This window comes from Drosophila navojoa, chromosome 4, assembly GCF_054131105.1.
Source record: "Drosophila navojoa isolate 15081-1374.11 chromosome 4, UAZ_NAV_1.0, whole genome shotgun sequence".
In the NCBI taxonomy this organism is placed as follows: Eukaryota; Metazoa; Arthropoda; class Insecta; order Diptera; family Drosophilidae; genus Drosophila; species Drosophila navojoa.
In genome coordinates, this window is record NC_142892.1 from 20,345,070 (window position 1) to 20,358,467 (window position 13,398).

Genomic DNA, 13,398 nt, shown 5'->3' on the forward strand with positions numbered 1-13,398 from the left:
CCTTCGCCGAAATTTCACATATCATAAAGAGTACCCTGTAATGGGACAAGAAGTTAAGCTTGCTATATGTCAAAAGATCTGGATTTATCTAAGATTGTATATTCCAATTTAAAGAAAACAAATGATGATTTAATTGAATATTAATTTAAAAAGCAAAAATAGTAAAAGGATATCACTAAATTATTGTAGATGCCTTTTTAAAAAGACTAAATCGTACAGTATATTTATGTTTCATTATTTTCATTTATTTTAATAAAATCAATCAACCTTAACTTGATCTACCAACCGAAACAATAATTAAAGTGAAGAGGATATCAATTAGTCGAACCCTTTACTTATGATCATATTATATCAAATACTAAAGGTTATTAAGTCCCTGTTTGAATACTCATTACATATGTATACATTGCAGGGTAGTTCGCAGTTGAACCCTTCATTCATAAGGCTCTTTAATGATCATGCAACAACTGCTTAACTTTAATCACCAATTAAATTTTTATAAACTCTCTTGTTATACCTAAAACAAAAATTTACAGGGTATTCGCTAGTCGTGTCTCCTAAGCCAATTCCTTGCTATTGTCATTGCAACAACTGTGGCAATCCATTTGCAATGCCAAACTCGATCTGGGGCGTCAAATGTCAAACGTGTTCATAACCAATTCGAATTGTTGGTTTCGTCGTCGTCGTCGTCATTGTGTTCTTCTTCACCTTCTTCACCTGATACACCTCCTGGCCCCCCCCCCCCCCCCCTCCATTCTTCTACACCTCCTTTTTACTTGAATCTCTTTTTTTTGGTTTTGTTTGTTTCTTTTTTTTTTGTCACAGCTTAAAAGAGATGAAACTAGTTTTTACCTTTGCCTCCAATTTTATTTGCCTTCAGCAACATTTCCTGGCTTTTCACTTGATTAATTTTTTGTTTTCTTGTGGAAAATGTGAAAACAAACTTCAGGCAATTTTCTCGATTTGATTTATAAGTTAATACTTTCACGGTAAGTAGATGCAAAAGAATTAACATATTTGATGGGATGAGCATCTGATGAATGGATTATTGTATTTTTTTCTAATCTCTAAAGTATTAAAATAAGCAAACAGTTTATATATTGTATAATTCTAAAATATATATATCTAAAATATGTATGTATGTATGTATCTAAAATATTGAAGCAAACAAACATACATATATAAAAAACGTGTGGAATATTAAATAAAATAGAAGAGTTTTGTCTTTTATATTTTATCTTAGGAACCCTGGAACTTTAAGAACTAGAAATTAGATTTTTTATTTATTTACTTAAAGAGGGATAAGTGTAAATCAAATGGTTTGATTATTTATTTTATATTATATATCAGCATATCATATTCTTCTTCTATTTAAGCTAAGAAGCTATACAAGCTGGAAATATAGAATTTTTCTTGATGATAAATATTAAAATAAATCAAAATCTAGATTATCTGCGACTCATCCCCTCACCAATTAAACTTGATTGAATTATGAATTTTGATGTATATGTATGTATCTGATATTTCTCTGCTTTCTGTTCCAGGAGATCTCAGTGTTGAACTTGTTAGACCCAATGGTCTTCGAAAACATATACACAGCTCTATTTATATTTTCTGTAGTGCTTCAGTCTTTTTTTATTCCTTTTCTTTTACGGTCTGTATGCATTTTGAGTTTTATTTTAGATTTTCGATATTTGTTGTTGTTGTTTGTCTTATTGTTGTAGTTTTTTTCCTTTTTTTTTTTTGGTTTTTCTTCAGTTTCAGTTGAGTTTTGTGTTTTAGGGCCACTTAGAAGCAAACATCGTTGTCGATTCCAACTGACGGACTGACGCACTGAGTGGATGACGGACTGATTGCATGACGAACTAACGAAACTAACGAATCAACGGACCGAGCGACAGCATACAAACAGCAAACACCAACAACAACAACAACAACAACCTCTTAAAAGGCTAAGAAATACAATAATGGGTCTCGGGCTCGGGTCCCGGACCGGGCCTAAGTTTACTTTGCCTTTTTCACTTTTGATATTTTGACATTTTCATTTGACAGCTGATTGAAGGGCCACATGAAGGCGACGAAGACGTCGCAGCGTCGGCATGGTTCGATTTCGATCGATGTGTTGGTCAGGGCGAGGGCGCGGCATCTCGAGGTTAGCGGTACGACGCGGCGTAGCGTCAAGCGACGAGCTGTTGCTATGCTAGGTCCGTTTGCTGCCGGGCGCGACGGTGTCAAGTGCTGCACAGTGGGGCGAAAGCGATTAAATTTGTAGAAGGAAGTCATGAGGAATATTCCATATCACTGGCCATAATCATTAAATTTAGCTACTTGGCTAATGAATTTGCTGAGCTCACTTGTAGGAGCTACTGGTATAAAAAAGTATAGTACATGCATAGGGCAAAGATATAGTTAGCTTTGGGTGTTAGAAATCATTTTAGTAGTAGAGGTGGAAGAGTAGGAATAAGAGTAGTAGTAGAATGTACTTGTAAATATATATTTAAATAGCTATAGTACGAGTAATATTTATATAAGAATGGCAAGTAGGAGTAGACGTTTCAGAAGCATGGGAATTTCCATTGCTTTTACTTTAAATTGAAGCAATACATTAATGTTGAAATACCAGTAAATGTAATAATAGTAGTGGCATATGAAATTGTAAAAATATTAGGAGTTGATGATAAGGCAGTAGATCTTTTAAATGTAAAAGTAGTAGTAATATTAATCGAAGCAGTGGAACTACTAGTAAGTTTAAGTTCCAAATAGTTAATAAAATAGAAATAGTTAAACCAGTAGTAAAAGAAGTTGTAAAAGTAAAAGTAGTAGTAGAAACACCAGTAAAAGTAAAAGTAGTGGTAGCAAAATTAGAAAAAGTGAAAGCAGGATTAGCAAAAGTAGTAAAAGTAGAAGCATTGATAAAAATATGCAAATTAGTTTTTGTTTTAGTAGTTTCATTGAAGGTAGTAGTAGAAATAGTAAAAGTAGTAATAAGATAAAAGTGGTCGAAACGCAAGTTGAGTGTGTAGCTCAGGTTATATTATAATGCCTTAGATGGAGAGTCTCCATTGGAGACGTAAGCTGACATAGCTGAAGCACTACTTTTTATCATTCATTATTATTTCATGGCACATAAATACTTGGTAGGTAAAGGTGTACTAATTCTTCTGAACTTCTTTAACTACATATAAACTATACATTTACATATTAAATATCAAATTTAAATAGTTTTCACATTAAAGAGCTTGACTGAAATATTCGCAATATATTACTATTCCACTGGTTGTGTCTAATATTTTAGGCAATGCCTTCCACTGTGCTGGGCAGAGGGGTAGATGGTGTGGGGGCGTTAAGCGTTGCCCATATGAATGTGCGACATGTTTGTCGAAGTTGTTTGGTTCTCCTTGTTGTTGTTGTTGTTTCCATTGTTGCTGTTGTTGGTTTGGCTGTTGCCCATTCCACGATGGATATGGAAATGGAGGTTACGTTAGGTGCCGCCTGCTGCAGGCCGCGGCGTTTGCGCCTAATGGCGTCGCCTTTACTTTAGCATTTACTTTTAGCGTCAAGTGTCGCGTGTTGTTGTTGTTGTTGCTGTTTGAATTGTGTTTTGTTGTGCTGTGTTGCCTGTGTGTGTGTGTGTGTATTGCTGTTGCTGTTGTTGTTTTTCTTATTTTCGCTGTGTTTGTCTAACTGCACTTGACAGTTGGTGAGCATTAGCCTGATTCAATTCATCTTACTCCCTCTCTCTCTCCCTCTCTCTCTCTCTCTGATACTATCTTTGCACTCTTCATGGAACCCTCAAGAGCCTGCCTATGCGGCCGCCTTATGAAGTTTGACTCGATCTTGGCATTTAATTGCCCAAACTGGAAGAAATTTGACCTATTCCAATTATGTGGCAAACTTTCTTTAATAACCGCCCACCTGCTCGCCACGATTCAGTGTCCCAATTTATTCACTTTGACGTCTATTTCTCTTGACAGTTACTGCAGAGGACATTTTTCATTCCGAATGGGGACGATTCGCACGCGAATTTTTAATAAGAAGAGATGCAGAGGGGAATAAAGAGGAGAGATATATGTATACTGAGACACGGATAGAAGAGAGATATATGTAGAATGAGATATATAGAGAGATAGACGACTCACTAGGAAGATATATGTACATATATCATATATGTATGTATATTATTGTATAGCAAGAGATGCAGAAAATGAAGTAGAATATACTAAAAGAGAGGTAGATGCCATATAAGTCATATGGAGAGAGAGGAAGGGAGAGAGAGAGAGAGAGATAGAGAAGTAGTAGTAGTAGTAGTAGTAGTAGAGAAAGAGGGAAGATATAGACAGATTTATCAACATCGATATATATATATATATATTTAGAGAGAGGGCGAGATATTGAGAGACACAGAGAGATATAGAGAAAGAAACAAGAAAACAATACATGCATGTACAAGAGAAAGAGAGAGCGGAGACAATACAAGGATTGAGAGAAATTCATCTGTAAGCACCAGAAGCAAATAATAAGTTAATCTGAAAATATTCCCTCTTATCAGTTTTCAATAATGAACTATTGGCATTTCACTTCTTGGGATGCCATAAACACAATGAACCATAGAGCGGTTATGAATAGAATAGTAGTAGTATTAGTAAGAGAATGTTACATAGTTTGATAAATCTATGTAAAATATAAGAAATATCATTAAAGATCTTGTAACACTTGAAACTCTCAACAGGGTAGCTAACAGTCGGGTAATTGCTGCGTTTTCAATTTGCAAAGTGTTTAATTACATGAATCTAAAACTTTGCCTGTTATTTGCCGACTTGACTTCTATATATAAATGTAATAAATGTTTATGTGTGTGTGTGTGTTAGTAGAATGTAGAATGAAAATCTGGCTGGAATACTCGCCCACTACAGATGGAGTGGAAAACAAATTACATAGCTATTTTCCGCATTTCCACGCTGTGCAACAGCAGCAGGATTCGTGTGCAACGGCTCCTCCTGCTGCTCCTGCTGCTGCGAAATTCTCGAGTGCCATAGGTCGACGCTGGCAACTGAGCCGCCAGGGCCCATACGAACGAGTGCAATCAACAACAGCAGCAACAGCAACAACAACAACAATAATATAAAACTCCAGCTGGGCTAGGGGGTGGGGGTAGGAGTTGGGGTTGCTTTGCCATGGAGCTGGACGAACGCTCAAAACGAATTTGCCACAGCACTTGAGCGCTTAACAAGCTGCCAAGAAGGACAGCAGCAGCACGAAGGATGGCGGCGATGCTGGTCATGTAATATTAAACAAGAGCAACAACAACGACAGCAACAACAACAACAGCAACTGAAGTAGCAGCAGCAGCAGCGATAATAATGACGGCGAAAACAATTGCAACAACGGTAAACAAGAATTCGCTCGACACGCTCAGCACTTGAGGAGCAGCAGCAACGCGGCGAAAGAGGACGGACGAAAAACAAGCAGGCGAAATGAGTGAGTGTAAGAAAGCAAGACAAAGACAGAGAGCGAGAGAGAAGGACTGTGCTGCTGTAGCACGCAATCACGCGCACTCGCTGCGCTTTAAGGACACAGCCGCAGCTTATATAGGCAGGTAGACAGAGACAGAGAGTGAGAGAGTGGGAGCGGGAGGTAGGGAGATAGGGAGGGTTAGGTGAACACTGGGTGCGCTTTGTTGGTGTGTAATAAGCATTAATGGGGTGCTCACCGTTCAGCTCAACGGGGTGCACACTGCAGCACTCCTGCTGCTCCTGCTCCTGCTCCTGCTGGTGCTGCTCACCCATTGCTATGACCGTTACCTATTCATCCCGAATGTTGTTTTTGTTTATCTGTCAACATGCAACGGCGGCTGCACAAACAACATGCCACGTCAGCCAAACGCTTCCCTGGGACATGGCAGCCCCATCCATGGCCAGAAGATGAACGCGATTCAAGGCGGAGGCGGCACCATGGGCTAAACTGAGTTACTGCAGAGCATTATATACTGAGGCAGTATATGCATGAGTTGGAGATAGATGAGAGCGGCATTACATAGGCATTTATCGATTTCTTATGCATGTGAAGCATATTTTCCAGTGAACCTCGTTTACTATGTTAGTATTAATATCTTTAAATTAATATTTTATGCTTTAATATATATCTGTACATGTATCAAAAAGAAGTCATATTCACACTATATTGGAGTGATGTGCCAGACCTAATATTTATAAAACAATTTTAAATGAATATTAATATTATCATTCCAATGAATTTAGATATTGATATTGAGTTACTAACCGCAGCTATATATATTTTCCTCTGGCAGATATTTTTTATTCTATATGGCATATTTTAATTTACGATATGTAATATTTTTTATTTCTTCTATGTGTCATTTCTTCTTATTTGCAATATTTTATTTTCAATATATTCTCTTCTAACTTCCCTGACTTTTTGTCTGTGATCAACTTTTTGTTCTCTTTATTTCCTTTCTAAAATTTTTATTTTCTTCTCTTATTTATTTTCCTTTTATTTCTCCCTGACTCTCATATTACCCACTCTAAATATTGTATGACCAATTCTATTGAATTATTCCACTGTACCACTGCAGCAGCAGCAGCAGCAGCACTGGCATCATCATCAGTCAGTTCGCAGTTCCCACTTGGCAGTTGGCAGTTGCGAATCCATCGTGTTCTTCTTCTTGCTCTTCTTCATCCACTTCTTGTGCATTGCCAACCCTGAAAACATTATCATCATATAGCGCTGGCCTATTCCCCCAACCCATTAGAGCAACGCGTTCGTGTTTGGCGATGATTATAATGATATATCTAACAATGATGATGATGATGATGATGATGATGATCAGCTGGAGAATGGGAAAGAGAATGAGAACGGGAATGAGAATGATGTGAATGACGTTGGCTCAGCCGCGGGGCGTGTGAGAAATCATCTTTTTAATTTTTACAATCAAATGTTTTTGTTATTATTTTTTGTTTCCACTCGGTGGGTGGGAGAGAGAGAGAGAGAGAGAGAGGGGAGACAGCTGGCCAAAATTGTAGCTGTCGAGCTGTTGGACGAGGGGACGGGGGTGTGCGAGGTCATTCTATTTGAAGTTCACGATTTTTTTTTTGTTCTCTTTTGGTTTGTGGTTTATTACACGCAAATAAATTAAATTTATGTTTGTTTCCATTTCCATTCGCCTGCAGTTGCCTTTGCCTTACGCATCGTTCCCACCTCTCTGCTTCTTTCAATTTTCTATTTTAAATGGTTTCTATGCGATTTTTCCCTAAACACTTTTCCCAACTACCCTCGCACACACGCACACTTTATCCCTCTCTCACTCTCACTTTCCCCCTTCTGCTTTCTTCCTTTTGGCCTGCTGAACTTGTTTGTTGCGTTTTTTGATTGTCCGCAGCTCTTTATTAATTTCATCATTTCGTGTTCGTTGTTGTTGTTGTTGTTGTTGTAATTAACCTTTTGTCTTTTGCCTTTTGCTTGGGCTGCTCATTTGCTCGCCTTGTCCAGTGGCACTTTCCCTTGGCTTGACCTCACTCTCTCCCCCACTCTCTCCCTTGATCCCTCACTCTCACTCTAGCCGGCAAAAAGGTGCATTGTATTTAGCAGGGTTCGAACCCTTACCTTTTTGCCCACTATTATATTGCTGTTGTTGTTGCCGTTGTTGTTGTTGACTTCTCTTTTGTCGGCTCGCATCGCCACACGAAACATTTTTTAGTGGGTAATTATACACTTGACACTTGATGAGGGCGTTCCCCCCACCTACTCCTACGCCAGCTTCTCTTTCTAAATACCTGCATGTTGTTTGTTTCTATTTTGTTCGTTAGTGTACCTGAACAGGCAGGTACCTTTACATAATTATCACCTTGATAGGCCTGGCAAGGTTGGGGGTTTCCTCTTCTAAAGGAAATCATATTTTAAGTATGTTCTCTTCTATCTAATTCTCAGCCAAGAGGCTATAAAAAATACATATATATGTATATACATTAAATTATAATTTACTTTGGGATTTTTTTTTGTTTTTCGTTCAGTTTTAGTTGAAAGAAAAATGCTTACAAATAGTATGAGGAAAATGCTCAGCACATTTCCAGTGCCCGCTTTTCATCCACCTCTCACCTTTACTGTGGCAAATCTAGCTTAATTCATTAAAATTTCACGCAAGTAATTAAAAGAAATTCGCTTCGAAGCATTTTTCCGCTTAATTTTCCACGCATTAGATAAGTACTTAAATCACTGTATGTGTGTGTGTGTGTGTGTGCGCGCGTATGTATTCAATGAAAAATCGAAATTTCCCTGAAAATTTATAAACACATTCATTTTGTGCTCAACATTTTGGATACTCATATAAATTTACATTAACATTTCGCTCGTTCGCCTCGATTGGGCATTAAAACGCTGTGGAAAATCGAAAGCGGAGAAAACTCATTAAAATTTTACGAACTTTGGGCGCAGTTTTTCTTATTTTATGAGCGAGTCTTTGTCTAATTTCCTAGCGCCAGCTTTCTTTCGTTCAAGGACCTCAAAAGAAAATTCCAAATTTTGATCACGTTACGTTTTTTAATTGTTCCCCTGCGGCGCGAGCGTTTAAACTCCGTGCTGGAGGGATGGGGGAGGGGCTGGGTATGGGGAGGGGTGGTCTCGGGGTCTCGTTCTGGCTACCCCATTTACCAGATTTTCCAGCTTGCTCTGCCACTTGTAATTGAGACCTTGGCATGCGTGTGATGAATTCTCCCACTCCTCTGCCTACCCACTCCCCCTCCTCATCTTATTACTCACTTATTTAAATTTCAAACTTTTATTGCGTTTTGTGTTTCTTGGAGTTTTCCACATGATATTTTCTTATTGCTTTTCCCATTTCCACTTCCGTTACTCAATAATTGCATAGGCATTTGTTGTTGTATTTGCTTGTTCTTCTTCTTATTTTGGTTCTTTTATTTATTATTTTACGAGGACACTTGAAGCGATATCTCAGCAATTCGAAAATTAGCCTCGAGCAATTTAAATGCCATAAAATATATTAAAAGAAGAGCATGCGAGAGGGAAATGGAGACACGTACCGCGGCCCACACGAACCCCCACCCCCCTCTCTTGGAAATTTTACTATATATGTGCATGTGCTACTCTTTATGGCATACAGCTGCGGGCTAGTCCTTTAAATCCTGGCAGGGATGCAATTATGTTCAAATGAATTGCCTATTAACTGACAAATAGCCCCATTTCAGACAGATGAGTCACTTTTAACGCTGACATAAGCTTATTAGCGATACAAGCTCTTTAAACACACACACACACACACATGCACACATCCAGTTATTGCTACTCATTCTGAATGCACTGAGAGAAAGCTACAGCTACTTTGTTAGCTTGTAAGCATACAACTATGTAGAGTAAAAGAGAAGGAAAACACGCGTAATAGAGTAGCATAATGAAACTCTATTAATTATGGAATACACCTATATAATACTAATAACAAATTTTACTTTGCTCAGTGTAATTTCGTTTGCCATAAAGTTCAGTCCGCTTTTACGATTACGATATCTGTGTGTACATATGTATGTATGTATATGTGTGCTTTGCGAAAGTTTAGGCATTGTCAAAATGAATTTAATTTCTGTCAATTACCATATCGAACTTCATGTTTAGTGGATAGTTAAATTGAAATCCCTTTCATTATATGCCCGCCATAAACTTTATATTCACTTATTTGCATTCATTTTTGCTACTTTATGACATTCGCCTTGCCGCTTATCTCCCTCATTATCCTAGCTGCAGTAATTAATTAGCTTCCAAAATTGTTTACGTGTGTGGAATTTTTGAGTAATTAGATGAGAGGGGGATCGGGCATATATAAAGTAAGTAGTTAGAGAAATCTAAAAAATGAATTCTAATAAACATTTTATTTTAAATACGTTTAAAGCTAAAAGTAAAAGTTTGATATATAATATAATAATAATTATAATACAAATTGTAAGATAATTTAATAATAATAATAACACCAATGATAATTGTAATACAATAATAATAATAATTACAACAGTTAATGTAATAAAATTAAATAATAATAATTGCAATAATAATTGTAATATATTATAATAATAATAAAACTCTAAAAAATTCAAAGTAAATTTAATTTTGTTAAATTTGTTAGATTATAGTAATAGTTATTGTATATTATAAGTATTTACATAATAGAAATTTGCTTTTAATTTAGTGAAAAATGTTTATAAATTATTAATTTCATTTTTTATTCATAAAAATAAAATAGTATTTGCCAAAGCTAATAAAGTATAAATATATTTGATCATAAAATACACACTTAATTCTTCTAAATTTAATAAATAGATGCCAACACTTATTATATGTAGTACCCATTCAGCCCCACAAAACTTTGGTTCCAATTGTCATCCATGGCCAAGGCAGGAAGTGCTCGTGTAATAAATAGGCTAATTATATATCTAGCAAGTGGTAGCAGCTGCTGTTCCTCCAATTCCAGCTCCTGCTCCTGCTGCTGCTTAAGCATGAATGTTAAGCAATTTGCTCCCTTTCTGATTGTGGTATGAGAATTATGCATTATGCACGTGACTTGCCACACGAAGTGGCACGAAGGCAAAGAAAAGGAGTTGGCAAATGGCCTGCTCTCGGTGGGCGGGGGAGAGTGGCCAAACTTCTGTTGTCCCAGTTCGATTCACGTGCGAAATGATTAGATTTTCATGAAAAGCACAAACAATGCGCTCAGCGCGTTTAATTGCTTAATTTATTTATTAATAAACAACTGGGCAGTAGGAAGCGAACAGCTGTTGCTGGTGAGAAGCTGGCAAAGAACAGCAGGCAGGAGGCAGGGGGCAGGAGGCAGAGCGGCGAAAAGCTCGCACAACAAATTGGATTTTCATCACAGACACGAAAATGTTCGTCAATTTTCCGCATACGCTCAAATGAGTTTTTCTTTCCAGTTGGCGAAAATATGCCCTGAATTACATTCAGGATCCGCTGCTGCTGCTGCTGCTGCTGCTGCGGGTGTAATGCGAGCTGGCGAGTCCTTTGGGAAAATTAACACTCTTTGATTAGGCTGCCTGCCTGTCCGTCTGACGGTCCCTCTGTCTGTTTGCCTGCTTATTACGTATACGCCCTAATGGCAGTCAATCAATGGACACTTGAGCCTTTGCTTCTCTCTTACTCTTAACTCAGCTCGAGTCCTTGTTGTTGTTGTTGTTGCCGTCGATGTTGTTGTTGTTGTTGTTGAGGCTTCTGTCAGGCAGAAAGTTACGCAATTTTTGCTTATTATTTTCATAATCAATATTCAATTTGGGCGAAACACTTGCCAGCACTCGTCAGCCCGGCTGCTCCTGTTGCCTGTCGAAAGTGAGCTTCAAAGGCTGTGTGCAGAGGAGGAGGCACAGTGGTTGCAATAATATTTGTACTATATTTGCATTGCTTTATACTTGCTATTTGTTTATCAAACTCAATTACTATTTAATTTGTATTAAATATAAACTATTTATTTACACTTTTTACAAATTTTTATGTATTTATAGTTTTGTTTTATTATAAAATTTTTAAATATTTGTGTTTTATTGTAATCAATATTTTTTACAAATTAATATAATCAATATAAATAATAAATTAATATAGTTTATGTATAGTATTTTCTTAGATTTTTAACCACTGTATATATCCTTGTATTTTTTTAATCAAACAAATTAATGACATTGTCATATCAATAAAACTCAGTTTTATTTGTTTTTCACTCTTGAAGTCTCTACTTTTTAATAACGTAAGCCCTTTCAATCTTTTCTGTTTTCATTTAATAATAAGTCAATATTTTGTTGTTTGTTGCCCACTGTGCGTGCAAAATTTCCCTTGTGGCAACTTCTCTGTTGCTGCGAGGGAAGGCCGCATCAGGGCTTATAATTAAACATGGAAATCGTGGAAAATGTGGCAAACGTGAGCACAAGCAATAACAACAACAACAACAACAACGTTATCTGGGCGTATGGGCGTGGCTGTCAAGAGTCGAGCGCAGCGGGACGTTCAAATTGAAAAAGTTATTTTGCATTCGATTATACAGCACTGGAAGAGGCTGCACATCAACGAGCATCACATTTCATCAATATACATATATATGTAGGTATATATATGCATATTTATATATATGTATATATACAGAGGCTGAAACATTTGATTTGCTGTGGCTTGACTCGCCTGCGGCATATTTTTGCAACTCTGCGTAATATTTTGCTCATTTACACATCGTTGCATAGTCAATGGCAATGTGTTGTTCCGGGACTCGGACCGTGGCCTAAGGGCGGGCACATAGAGCACTCCCTCTCCCTCTCCCACTCCCTCCCTCTCATAAAGTCCAGCTATATAATTGACAATTGGCGTTGAGGACAAACAGCTTCAACAGCTCCCAGTGGAGCTTTTTCATTATGCCAAAAACTTTTGATTGGCAGCCAACGAATGGAATGTGAATTCCATTGGCTTAGTTAATACAGTTAGTTAGTTAGTTAGTTAGTTACATGGATTAGCATTAATAAACGTTTTACATGCAATTGCGACGGATTATTTATGCAGATGGAAACTAATCCAATTGTGAGTCGAGTCTACGGCAAATGTCGCATTTATAGTTCAACTATTTTGCATAGACTTTATAGACTTAAATGAGCTGATTAACAGCTTGGTTCAATGGGTCAGCCAAACACGTTTGATGTGAATATTATACAGTGAAATATGTCCAATTGGAAGTATTATGAATATATAGAGAGTATAGAAAGCATCGGCTTTTTGATATAAAACTACGAGATTCATAAGCAATTTTAAGTTCTTTCTGAAATCGTATATTAACTTTTCATTCATCAAAAAATTGAATACCTTGAGATAAAAATTGTCTATTTTAATTGATTAAATTAATCTATAAAAAACATAATTTAGTTTGTTTATTTAAATATGATAATGTTAAATTTATTCTCTATATATTTTTTGTTAATGTTTAAAAAACTTTAGAGAACGTTAAAATTGGTTATCGAGTTTTTCGGAAATTTCATTAATTTAATTCGAGCTCGTTTATTTTTTTATTCATTAATTAACTACAAAATTGATTCAATTATACAAAATGTCCAACAACATTATATCTACAAAATTAATGGAATTATAAACATATTACACATATATGCAATTTATGTTTGCTTCATTTTGATTGCCTCAATTATCTATCGTAATTCTTAAAGTCATAAAGAAATTTCATCAAAGGAACAAGAATTTATTTTAAATTGCATAAAGAGATGCTTGATTAATTTAATTTTAATTTGTCAGATTTTTTATTGCTTTCCATTAAATTGCAATTTGTGATACCGTCCGCGGGCATAAACTTGAAGATTAGAACGCTCAATTTTCTATGGCTGACGG